Here is a 13424-nt window from a genome sequence, read left to right as displayed (position 1 = left end):
TAGTGGGCGTGGCCTGGGGTGTAGCGAAGGTACAGACAATTAGCATCTTTGTCTTTTATTAGTGTATATATGCTTTTATTTAAAACCACTTCATTAATTTCACATCCATCATACCAGCCAAAATTTAAACCTAACAGCACATTTAGGAAAGATTATTCAGAAACCACAATTCAGAAACATTCTGCTGGATGGAATGAAAATTATTATAATTACTTTGAAGAGCAATTTGTCAATATTTAAGAAAGTAGTAGAGGCACAGTCTCTACTCACCAGTAATTCCACAACCAGTCGTATATTTTTATTATTTATTATTTATTTATTTGTTCATTTATTATTTATTTATTTAATTGATTTCAGATTTCAGAGAGGAAGGGAGAGGGAGATAGAAACATCAATGATGAGAGAGAATCATTGATTGGCTGCCTCCTGCATGCCCCTTACTGGGGATCAAGACCGCAATCCAGGCCTGTACCCTTGACTAGAATTGAAATGGGACCCATCAGTCTGCAGGCCAACCCTTTATCCATTCAGCCAAACCAGTCCCACTTATATATTTTAATGATATTCTCAGATATGTATATAAGGAGACATCTACAAAAATGTTTATAGCAGCAGTTTTTATAAAAACAAAAAGTCAAAACATCATAAATGTTTTGGCATTAGAAGAATGAATGAATTGTGACATATATTCTTAGACTGAACGTTACATAGCACTAAAACTAACTAACTATGAGCTACTTGTATGTACTTGGATAATTCTCATAAATATAATATTGAGCAAAAAAATCAACATTTAAAGCAGTAATAGAATAGCACATATTACGTAGAAAATGCATCAAGAAATATATAGAAATTATATACATCATATGAAGGATAATAATTTCATCTGCAGAAAAGAAAGAGACATAAATGACAGGCAGTGAAGCCTTAATTAATTTTCTTTAATCTGGGCTATGGATACATGAGTGGTCATTATAATATCTCTTGTGTCTTATAGTATGTCTAAAATATGTAATAATAACAAATTTTCTCTGATGGTACTAGACCTCTCAGAAGTGATACAACTAATTCCTAATGAGATTTCTCATAAAATATATTAGAATAACGAGAGTTTAAGCTAGAATATTTGGGAAACAGTGAAGCAGCTGATTCCAGATGCTTGATTCCATAAATCAGCATTGCAAGCAGTTACGCATGATGAGTGAGGGACTGGTACTATTGAAGAGTATTTGATCTTTTCTCAGGACTAGAGAAGTTGCTTTGACATTTTCAGATTGATCTTTTTTACTATCTGTGCTAAAACATAATGTTTACATAGATTCAAATGTGTATGGACATATAGATAATTTGGGGACAGTGGAATGCTGGTAAAGGTTTAGCCACCTGCATAGGGAGAGAAGGCAATGAAAGCCTGCATTTGTAGCTATGGTCAATTCCAATGTTGTCAACACTCCCACCATGGCTGATTCATGCTCTTGACTAGACTTTGATGAATGAAAAGTTGGGAAGAGATGAACATAATTGGCTGGTACGATGAGATCTGGCACTTCACTGTGAGAGACAGGTGTCACAGAACATGTCCCCTAGAAACCAGAGAGGTCTGACACAGTGGAAGTCCCCCATTGTCCAAGATGATAACTGAGATTTTCCCAGTGGTCAAACTGCTGGGAGCCGGTCCATCCTTGCTGTTTCAAGGGACCTGGCATATATGGCATACTGTTCTTAATATGTTTGCTCACCTTCTTGGCACTATGTGTTTTAACCAAGGTCTCCTCTCTGAGAAAGATTGTTTCCCCAGGTAGGGATTGTCCCCTGAAGTTAGGGAGGGAATAAAACCTCTTAACTAGTGCCAGGCGGGTAATTAATCACTTTAACTACGAACAATCATGCTTATGCTACATAATCTTTACTCCCTGGAATGGAGATAAGAAACGCCCTAACCTTTGGAATAGAGATTGATAGGATTGGAATCAACTGGTATAAATACAGATGTAACAAGACAGAACTTAGAAGACAGAACCTACACAGGAACCAGAAGACAGAACCTACACAGAACCTAGAGACAGAAGAACTTCCCTGGAGAGAACATGGCGAAAGATCCTGGACTGAACCTGACTACAGAAATTGGCAAGAGAACCTGACTAGAACCTGGTGACTGAACCTGGCTGGAGAACCTGGACAGAACCTGGCTGGAGAACCTAGCGAGGGAACATGGCTACAGAACCTGGCTGGAGAACCTGGAGAACCTAGCAAGAGAACATGGACACAGAACCTGGCTGGAGATCCTGACCAGAACTTGGCTAGAGATCCTGGCTAGGCTGCTGATCAACTGAACGCTGCCTCCGTGTCATTCCTTCTTCGCCGACTCCGTCCACGCCTTTGGGGACCCCTGGACCTGCTGGGGCTGGACCCCGGCATCAAACGAATACAGTTACTGAAAATACACACTGAAGAAAAGATAGAAGGGCAGGATCTTAATAGAAAAGATAGGCTAAGTCTTATCCTTCTAGAAGGCAGACCTATTTCCAATAAAATGTTCCACTGTCTTGAATTCTCTAAATCAGTGTTAGTGCATTATCATCACAATGAAATGGCGATGTCCTTCATAAAAAGAAGCCAACAAATACAGTTAAAAAGCTGAGCTAATAGCAAACGATATGGAAATGTATGGACTTGGTTGAATACGGAGAAGGTCACACATAGCTACACTTTTTCAGTTCCCAAAACTATTGTGGGAAGAGCTAGGGATGCGTAGCTGAGCATGATTCCATCTATGGAGAGAAAGAGTGCAACCAGGTGAGAGAAGTTCCTGGCACATTCCCTTAGGGGTTTTAGGCTCTCTTGTCCCTCCTTCTCGCCACTGAAGTGTTGGAAAGACAGAGACGGTGGTTTTGCCTCCTCAGCAGGAACATGAATCCAGCACGTTTATAAATGTTTTCTGAGAGGCAGAGGTAAAATCTCCAGGTTCTTTTCTAAGCCCATCCAGACCTCAGACCTGTTTGAGGTTTACTCCTGAAGGTAGATCAAGGAAAACTTGTGATAAGATTAACATTTCAAATAACATGGGAAATTCTGCAATTAAGTCAGAATTTTTGTTCTGTGCCTCGTTACCTTCAGCTCAGCACCCCAGACGCCAATAGTCATTAAGTGTTTAATATGAAAAATATTTCTTTAACGCGAGATCAAAACTAGAAAGATGATCTAACCTAGAAAGTTTCTTTTTTAAGGTAATAGAGGATGACAGCTTAAACAAGGTGTTTTCCTAGGGGGACTTAAGAATATTACTATGTCAGCTTCCCTGTTAAAGATTTAACACCCGATAAAATTTCTAAAATTTTCACTTGGGAAAGTTCTGTACATGGAGCTGGCTTGTAGTAAATATTGCTACATATACAGCTTTAAAAATATTTCCAAAGGGCCATAAAAATAAATTTTGCTGCTCTCACTGTTTAATAATAGATTTTTAATTACTGCTTATTTTTTCCTTGGGATTTGGGAGGTTTGTTTTATTTTCTGTCTTCTTTATGGAGAAATAATACACTCAAGAATTTATTTTTTCAGGAAATTTATGAACATTCAAGAACTTGTTTCTTAGGTTGTGCTGGGGTCTCTCCAGCTATCAAGGTTTTAAGGCATATGGATAAACAGTAATCCTAAAGAGAGATGTTTTGCCCTAGTCAGTTTTGCTCACTGGATAGAGCATTGGCCTGCAGACTGAAGGGCCCCAGGTTTGATTCTGGTCAAGGGCACATACCTTGGGAGCGGCATGTCGGAGGCAACCAATTGATATGTCCCTCTCACATCGGTGTTTCTCTCTGTCTCTCTCTCTCCCTTCAACTCCTCTAAAAATTAATGAAAAAAGTATCCTCAGATGAGGATGAAAAAAGAAAAAAAAAAAGAGATGTCTTAGTAATTTTCTTCAGCTATTTCATACAATTGACTAACAGGATATTTTCTTAACCTCTTTTTATGCCTTCAACTGAAGTGCTTTTCAAAATGTACTCTGTTATAAATTTGAACTGATTCTTGGAAAAAGAAATGAACTAGCAAACAAAGGAAAGACATGAAGGAACCTTAAATTCATGTTATCAAGTAAAAGAAGCTCATCTGAAAAGGCTACATATTGTAAGATTCCAACTATATGACATTCTGTAAAAGCCAAAACTATGGATCAGTATAAAGATCAGTGGTTGGGAGTGAAGGGACTAATAGGCAAGCACAGAGGATTTTTAGGGAAGTGCAACTACTTTGTATATTAATTACAATAATGGATACATGTCATTATACATGTGTTCAAATTCACAGAACGCACAACACCAAGTAAACTATGGATTTGGGGTGATTATGATGTGTCCATCATATTGTAAAAAAAAAAATGGATTTTGTTCTACCAATCTTTTGAAGTATAAGCATTACTTAGAAATGTCATCTAAGCTAATTAATAAAAAAGCAGCCTAGAGTAAAAACTACAAACTTTTTTGGAAAAGAGATGCGCTCCTCTTCTGATTCATTTGGTTGTCTACAATAGGAAACTTTTGGTTAATATCATACCTGCTGCTTGCATCTCAGAGAGCAGTTTCTCTGAGTTGATACAGGTTAATTAGATCAGATTGAAGACAATCTTCTGTTCCTGAACAACTGACTCAATCTGAATTTTCAATTAAGATTTATTTATTCCTTGATAGTCTTGAAGTCTTTTTAGACTCCCATTTAAAAGAAATTCTGCTACCTCTTTGTATCCTTCTATATTGTTTATATTACTGAAAACAGAACGTATTTCTTTTGGATATATATATACTTCCTCCATAGGTTATTTCTTTTTTTTAAATATATTTTTATTGATTTTAGAGAGGAAGGGAGAGGGATAGAAAGATAGAAACATCAATGATGAGAGAGAATCACCAACCGGCCGCCTCCTGCTTGCCCCTTACTGGGGATCGAGCCCGCAACCCAGGCATGTGCCCCCGACTAGAATCGAACCTGGGACCCTTCAGTCCGCAAGCTGACGCTCCATCCACTGAGCCAAACCAGCTAGGGCCATAGGTTATTTTTTTAAGCTGATATCAAGTAATGCCTTGGTGGAGATGAACTGACAGCTGGTTGAGAACTTTATAGGTACCTTTCAAGGCATAAGTGAGACAGAAATGAAGGGGGCAGACTGCAGAGAGCAAAGCAAAGAGCCAAGACTTATTTTCCCCTCGTTCAAAATATTGTCTCAGGGGCAGGTGTTTAGAGCGGCAGATTGCACAGATGCATTTTCCCATGCTGTCCTCAGGACTGTACCCAAGATGACAGTAAAGAGATAAACAACAACAACAAAAGGAGAAAGCCATCATCTCACAAGGACAAAGAAAGTAGTAAAAGAGACAAGAGCAGCCGAAACCGGTTTGGCTCAATAGATAGAGCGTCAGCCTGCGGACTGAAGGGTCCCAGGTTCAATTCCGGTCAGGGGCATGTACCTTGGTTGCGGGCACATCCCCAGTGGGAGGTGTGCAGGAGGCAGCTGATCGATGTTTCTCTCTCATCGATGTTTCTAACTCTCTGTCTCTCTCGCTTCCTCTCTGTAAAAAATCAATAAAATATAAAAAAAAAAAAAAAGAGACAAGAGCAGACATGTTAAAAAAAATTAGAAATAGGGAAACAGAAACGTGATAAAGGATTTAGCTGAAAGCTACCTGCCTTCCCCAAAGTGCATGTGCTGGCCTACAGAACTACAAAAGAGCTGAGGAACGGAATGAGTGGGCAGATGGGGCTCAAAAGAGGAAGTGGTTGAAATTCACTATAAGAAACAGTTCAATAATAGATCCTTCCCCTACCCAATGCTCCAGAATTGAGCACACACTTGAAACAAGGATTGAATCTTTGATTGAGAATAGCAAGGGCCATATTTTATCATATTCTGTCCCCAGGCCTGGAAAAAAAGGGAGGAGCAGGTGGAGGGAGGAGCAATTTTACTTCCTTTTACACCACCCCATGATGTCATAATGAATTACTGAGGCCAGTACTTGGGTCTACACAGACATCTCTCTTGGGGAGCTATGACACATAACTCAAATGAGCATATAATTAAAAATCATTTTTCTTTAGCTTTTAATTGCATTATGAAAATTGCAGCTTTTTAATTTTTTATACATTTTCTTAATTATGTTTTGTTTTGTGTATTAATAAAATTAGTCTTAATTCCCTACCTACTTGCTGACTGACAATGGGGAGATACAGTTTGAAAGTGGAGTGGGTTACCCTTTGAGACAGCATGGAGGGAACTTGATAGTATTATGCTAAGCAAAATAAGCCAGTCAGAGAAAGACAAGTATCACATGATCTCACTCATATGTAGAATCTAATGAAGAGAAAAATAAACTAATGAACAAAATAGATCCAGAGACATAGAAGCATAGAACAAACTGATGATTCTCAAAAGGAAGGCAGGGGTGTGTGGGTGGGTGGGGAGAGAATTTATATGCATGTACGCATAACCCATGGACATAGACAATAGTGTGCTGAAGGCCTGGAGGGGGAGGGACTGGTGTGGAGTAGAGGGGATCAATGGGGGGAAAAAAAGAAGACACCTGTAATACTTTCAACAATAAAGATAATTTTTTTTAAATGTAGAAGCCACAAAAATGGACACCTGGTAAATACTTTCCCTCCTAAAATATTAATAAGTTAAATTTATATTGGATCTCGAAGGATAGCTAATAAAATTCTAGCTATCTTAAGAATCAATAGCAATAAGAAATGATTCTACAAATCAAGATAATCATTATCATTCAGGTATATTTATTCCAGGTAAATAAAATGTATATGACTTGAATTCTTAGCAAAATACTCACAGAAAAACTTAAATGCAAGGAATGTTGTCATCTAAACCAGCTTTATCTCCTAGAATAGTGATGAAGCTTGAGAAGCCAGCAATGTATACACAATGTTTTATCCCCAATCCTGTTACTTGAAAGATTAAAAATAAGGTCATGGAAGACAAACATTTATTATATTACCTATAGTGATGTCCTAATTAGTGAAAAACAAAAACATAATAATCTCAAACCAGAAATAACCTCTCCCTCTCTCATATTCTCTCTTTTTCTTTTTCATTTTTTTCTTTATGTCAGTTGGTAATATAGTCACATTATAGTGGTAATAAATATAACTATCATGAAAATAGGTTAAGCTTCCTATAATAGAGCATGCACTGTATATTCCTCTTTCAAGATATTTCTCTCTCAAAGGTTGTTTTTAAAGTTATATATAATTAAAGAAATAATAAAGCTATTTCTGGAGAAAGGTGTTATAAAATTTTTCACATAAAATAAAGTTAATATATTTTTCTTGACAGACTTGTTGCTGGTATACAGGAAAGCAACTGACTTTTGTGTATTACCCTTGTATCCTACAATCTTGCAATAATTGCTTATTCATTCTAGAAGTTTTTTCCCATTCATTTGGATTTTATACACAATCAAGTCATCTGTGAACAGATAACTTTATTTCTTCCTTTCTGATTTGTATGTGATTTTTCACCTGTCTTATGGCATTAGTGAGGACTTCCAATATGAAGTTGAACAGTGGTGGTGAGAGAGGACACACAATACCATTTACATTACCACCCCAAATAAATAAAATACTTAGGGATAAATCTAACAAAATATGTACAAACTACAAAACTCTGATAATCAAAATCAAAGAACTAAACCAATGGTGAGATAGTCCATGTTCATGGATAGGAAGATTCAATACTACTAAAGTGTCAGTTCTTTCCAATGTAATCTATAGATTCAATACACTCCTAATAAAAATCCTATCAAATTATTGTGTGAATATCTACAAACTGAATCTAAACTTTATATGGAGAGGCAAAAGACCTAGAATAGCCAACGCAGTAATGAAGGAGACAAACCTCGCTGGAGGACTGATGCGACCTGACTTCAAGACTTACTATTAAGCTGACCACTTAGAATAGTAGTGCATCTTCCTTGGGCAGGGAAGAAGGAGAGTTCCTTTAAGAACTTTCTCTCCATCCCATTCCCTCCACCCTCAACCCAACTGAATCCCTTACCTTCTCACCCTGAGCTAGCACCCAGCAGAGAACTATGTATGCTTTTGAGATGAAAAAAAAAAAAAGATCTTCACTAAAGTAATTCTTCCATTTTGCAACTGTGAATACTGTGAGTCAAAAAGATTGAGCAACCTTCCCAAGGGTACTGGGCTATTATTTCCTGCCAGTGTTGCCTTAACTTACCAACACTTAGGTCGTCATCTTTATTGTACTTTGTATTACAATTAGAAAATTCCCAAACTGTCCTCTGTTTATATGGGTTCATATTAAACCTGGGGCCTTGATTATAATAAATGAAACAATGTTTTAATATCCTGTATTCTAATATCATGATTTATATTTTACACTAGAAAATCATAGTCAATATTTCCATACCTGGGACTGAAGCATAATGTATTTTTTTATAATCAATAATCATTTTTAGTTAAGCCACACTCTCAAGAAAAATAAAAAAATCAGCTAATTATTATTTTTTATATTTTGTTTTGTGTGTTTTTTGTTTGTTTGTTTGTTTGTTTTTTTAGGGAGAGAAGAAGGGAGAGGAAGAGAGAGAGAGAAACATCAATGGGCTGCCTTTTGCATGGCTCCTAATGGGGATCAAGCCCATGACCCTGTCATGTGCCCTGACCAGGAATCGAACCAGTGACCTTGTGGTGCTTGGGACAAAGTCATTCCTCAGCATCCAGGTCCTTCAGTCTCAGACAATACCACTGCTGAGAAATCAAAGGCCCACAATAATGTTCACGCACAAGAACAAGTGTCCTTCCTTTTCTGGCATATTTCCAGTGTAAGTTAAAAATTATATCTATATCTCTTTCCTGGAGTCCTCTTCATCTCAGATCCTCATTCCAGAAAACAGCTGTTCAAGCAAGAATACATGTAATGTCAAAGAGCAAATTATAGTATACAAGTAGACTACATTATAAATACAGGAGTGGACAAAAAAATAGATCTTCAGTTCCTTGTATGGAAAATAATGCAATCATTAATACATACTAATATAAGAATAAACTGTTTTTGCATACTTTCAATGGTAAGCCTACTTTTGCCAATCCCTGTATATTCATAAAGCAGAAACACATCTCTCAGAGAAGCAACAAAACCTGTAGAGACATAGCTGTGCCAAAAACATACGCACATCAGTTAAAATTACCAAAGAGACTACATTGTTTTTCAGTTTATAACATCTGCAGTCCTGTTTACATACTCACGAAAGAGCCAGAGAATAAAGGAAGGGGTGCTAAGATGCTGAATAAGAGATACATGGAGAAAAATGTTCTCTTAAGAGGGCTATAATTAGGAGATAGAAGGAGATGGGAGTCAGAACACAGTGGATGAAATAGCCTTATATGGACAGAAAAGCTGATGGAAGCTCAGGAATAAAGGTCTGGGCAAAGATTCTAAATGAAAACTGAAACCCCTGCTATGATCTGGGAAATAGATAGGGGAAAACAGATTTCTTTCAATTCCACAACTAACTTCTGGATGGTTAGTAAAGAAGCCTCTTCGCCTTCCTGAGTGTGAATGAACTCTATAAAAGAGAAATATTATTGCACCCCTGCTTCTCACATTAAGACACAGAAATAATAAAGTGCATGGTCATAGAGAAATGGAAGATGGAAAACCAGCTTTAAAGTGCGTACAATCTTGCTGTAGTCAAGAGGGAATACATATATGAGAAGCCTTGTGTGCATGCTGATAAACTGCAGAGCAGAGGCACTGATTCCAGTAGACCAGAGGTTCTCAACCTGTGGGTCGTGACCCCTTTGGCGGTAAACGACCCTTTCACAGGGGTTACCTAAGACCATCCTGCATATCAGATATTTATGTTACAATTCACAACAGTAGCAACATGACAGTTATGAAGTAACAACGAAAATGATTTTACGGTTGGGTCACAATATGAGGAACTGTATTTAAAGGGCCAGAAGGTTGAGAACCACTGCAGTAGACAGAAGGCAAGATTTCCTCCGCGTTAGCTTGAATGCCCCATGTTGAAGGGACGGTCTTCATTATACCTATGACTTAGAACGTGGATTGCACCAGATGTTATAAAAGGGTCTATGAGTCCTAACACAGAATATCAACATGTTCACAATGATGTGAAGGCTCCCTCTTATTGGCATAAGAAGCTATAGTGAGACTATAACTAAAAATAATGAGTTTTTAAATACTCTGATCTTAATATTCTGATGCCATTGTTTATTAGTTGTGAATCGGACAATTCCGTAAACTCCTTTAACATATGGTAACAAAAGTGGTACTTCTCAAGGTTGCCAGCCTTTCTCTCTCTCATTTTAGTGAGGCAGCACTGGCATGAGTCATTGTAACAGACAGAGGCATGAAGATAACACCAGGGGAAACCATGACACATATCTTCAGCGCCTGGGTAGGGTGTAATAAGCTTGTCAATGTGGGAGGAAGCACTGAGGTACCACCGGAATCAGAAACCAGCCAGAAACTGAAAGCCCTAGATCTTCCCAGTTGGAATGCCTCATGGCTCAGTTCTTAGCTCTCTTTCCTGTATATATTCTCACACTGAATGTTTTCGCCAGGTCCTTGCCCTTAAATACCATCTTATCAGTTTCTGGGCCAGTGCCATAGCCTAGTACACAAACTAGATTGCTTAAAACAACGGAAAGGTTTTGTCTTACAGTTTTGGAGACCAGAAGTCTGAAATCAAGTTGTCAGCAGGGCTATGATCCCTTTGAGTCTGTAGGGTAGAATCCTTCCTTGCCTCTTCCTAGATTCCGTTGGTTTGCTGACAATCCTTGGCTTTTTTTGGTTTGCAGCTGCATCACTCCAGTCTCTGCCTGAATCATCGCATAGCATTCTCTCCTCGTGTGTCCAAATCTCTGTGTCTCTTATCTTCTTATAAGGACACCAGTCTGATCAGATTGAGAGCCTACTCCACTCCAGTATAATTTCATCCTAACTTGACTATTAACATCTGCAATGATCATACAGTGGGGCCTTGACTTACGAGTTTAATTTGTTCCATGACGGAGCTCGTAACTCAAATTACTCGTATGTCAAATCAAAAAGTGAATGAGTGAGACACGTGATGCTGGGCTGATGTTGTGGCGTTCACTGTGACGTTCGCTGTGTCAACTAGTGGTGGGGTGTCTGAAGCTGGCTCATAACCCAAATTTTAGCTCGCAACTCAAAGCAAAAAATCAGCCGAAAGACGGCTCGTATCTCGAAAAACTCGTTAGTCGGGACACTCGTAAGTCAAGGCCCCACTGTATTTCTAAAAGAGGTTACATTCTGATGTACTGGGAGTCAGGACTTCAACATATCTTTTGGGGACTAGGGGACACAATTCAACCCACAGCACCATTAATAGACTGATGAGTCCCAAATTTATATCTGTAGCATTGATCCTGAGCCATCTCCCAGTTGCCTACTTGGTAGCTCCACTTGGATATTGAAAGAGGCATCTCAATAAGAGCAAAGCTCAACTGTCCCAACCCTCCACTTCCAAACCTTTCCATTCTCAGCCTTCTTCATTTCAGTGAATGGCTAATATCTGCCTCACTATTCAATTAAAAAAAAAAATCTAAAAGTCATCTCTTGTCCCTCTCTTACCCTCATCTTCTACATATAGTCCATCAACAGCTTTTTCTTGTTCTTCTACCTTCATGATGGGAGCTGAGTCATCCATTTCTTTAATTTATTCTGCCACCATACAGATCCAAATCACCATGAAATACAAAAAAAAGCTTCCAAAATTATCCCTTTGCTTTCTTTCTAGTCCATTTTCCATACCGCAATCAGAGAAAAAAAACTTAAAGATACATCAAATCCTGGCATTCCTTTTCTTGAAACTCTCAAAGTCATTCTGCTATATTTAGAATAAAGTTTGAACTTTTTATTGTGGTCTACCAAGACTAACAAGGCTTAAATCCAACACCATCATTTCATACCACTAACCCCCTGCCTATATTAGCCTAGTCACTTGACTTCACTGATACCAGAAATTCTCTTGTTTGAATGTTCTAGAGTCCAAATATGAGGTGCTCATGAGGCTAGGGGGAAGGGGAAGTGATGAAAGAGGGAGAGAGAAAGGAAAGCATAGCAACTGGTATTTCATGGCTGCAGGGAGACCTGGAGTCCACCTATTTTTACATACTCACTTTAAACCAATCCTTTTCATTTCGCTCCTGCTTTCTACCACTACCATCCATGTGTATCTATACCTCCAACTTCTAAACATTGCAATTGGAGTACCTTTTGCAGATGCTCAAGCGAAGGTGTCTTTGCCCCCTGCCAGGTCAGACACTTTTCCTCAACTGACTTCCTAGCTTCCAAAATTCATGACAATATTTGTCTACAGATATGTTTTGTCTTATTCTCTTTGACCTTATGAATCAACGCACTTTTACCCCTTAATTCTTCTTTCGTGGACGTTGGGAGGAAGAGTAGGTACGTGCATGTAATCATCTGCTGATTCATGAGAAGCATCACTAGCATTAACTTGATTTCTCTATTCCAACTCTTCTATTATAATAACTGGCATAAAACCCTTATATTTGGATCAAAACAAACACTGCATCATTTGTATAAGAACAATGGATGGGGGTGATAGTTCACAGCAGCGTTTCTCAACTTCAGTACTATTGACATTTGCACTAAATAACTCTGTTGGGCGGGGTTGTCCTACGCATTGTAGTATGTTTAGAAGCATCCCAGTTCTGTCTCCAGATATTATCAGATGTCTCCTGAAGGGGGATGGGAGGACTTTCCCTGGTTGAGAAGCACTAGTTTAGAGAGAAATCGGAGTATTGCTGCCAAAGGAAAGAAGAGAAAGTGACAGATAAAAGAAAAATCCTCTACTCCTTAATTTAACCAATAAAATGTGACTTGGAAAGGCTTGCACTGAGACATGCCAATAATTTTGACCCTGAATTACTGTCTGATCTCAGGACAAGCAGGAAATGGCAGGAGCCAAGGTGGATCTGAGGCACTTAGCAGTAGGGTCCTTAAGTCTTTGTACGTGTGTTTCACTATTTTCAGAGTTGAGCATCACTGCAGTTCTCAGTATTTCCTTTCTACCTACCAACCTGATGCAATGTATGTCATATATACATTTATACTTATCACATATTCTTTTAACATACATTTATTCCCCTGGACACACACTATGTCAGGGACCACTGGGGACACTGTACATACTTGCAGCAGTGTATATGATATTAGGACTTCAACTTTCATGGTGCTTAAATTCAAGGGAACAATTGACAGTACATAGTAAACCCATCAACAAATAAGTTATCTCAGGTGGTGATGAGTGCTATCTATACTAATAAAAGCATAATATGCTAATTAGACAGGACAGCCAAATGACCTTCCAGATGTCCTTCCAGAC

The 13424-nt window shown here is 38.3% G+C and overlaps 1 long non-coding RNA gene across 1 annotated transcript in view; it reads right to left on the bottom strand.

Moving 5' to 3' along the window:
- LOC118675283 overlaps positions 1-10867 on the bottom strand; it is a 39906-nt gene extending 29039 nt beyond the window's left edge. The window contains exon 1 of the long non-coding RNA XR_004973855.1: positions 10711-10867. This is a non-coding gene — a long non-coding RNA (uncharacterized LOC118675283). The remainder of the gene's footprint in view (positions 1-10710) is intronic.
- Between the last annotated feature and the right edge of the window lie 2557 nt (positions 10868-13424).

The sequence above is a fragment of the Myotis myotis genome, unplaced genomic scaffold (assembly GCF_014108235.1).
Source record: "Myotis myotis isolate mMyoMyo1 unplaced genomic scaffold, mMyoMyo1.p scaffold_m19_p_2, whole genome shotgun sequence".
NCBI classification, from domain to species: domain Eukaryota; kingdom Metazoa; phylum Chordata; class Mammalia; order Chiroptera; family Vespertilionidae; genus Myotis; species Myotis myotis.
This window is presented reverse-complemented; position numbering and strand designations above follow the sequence as displayed.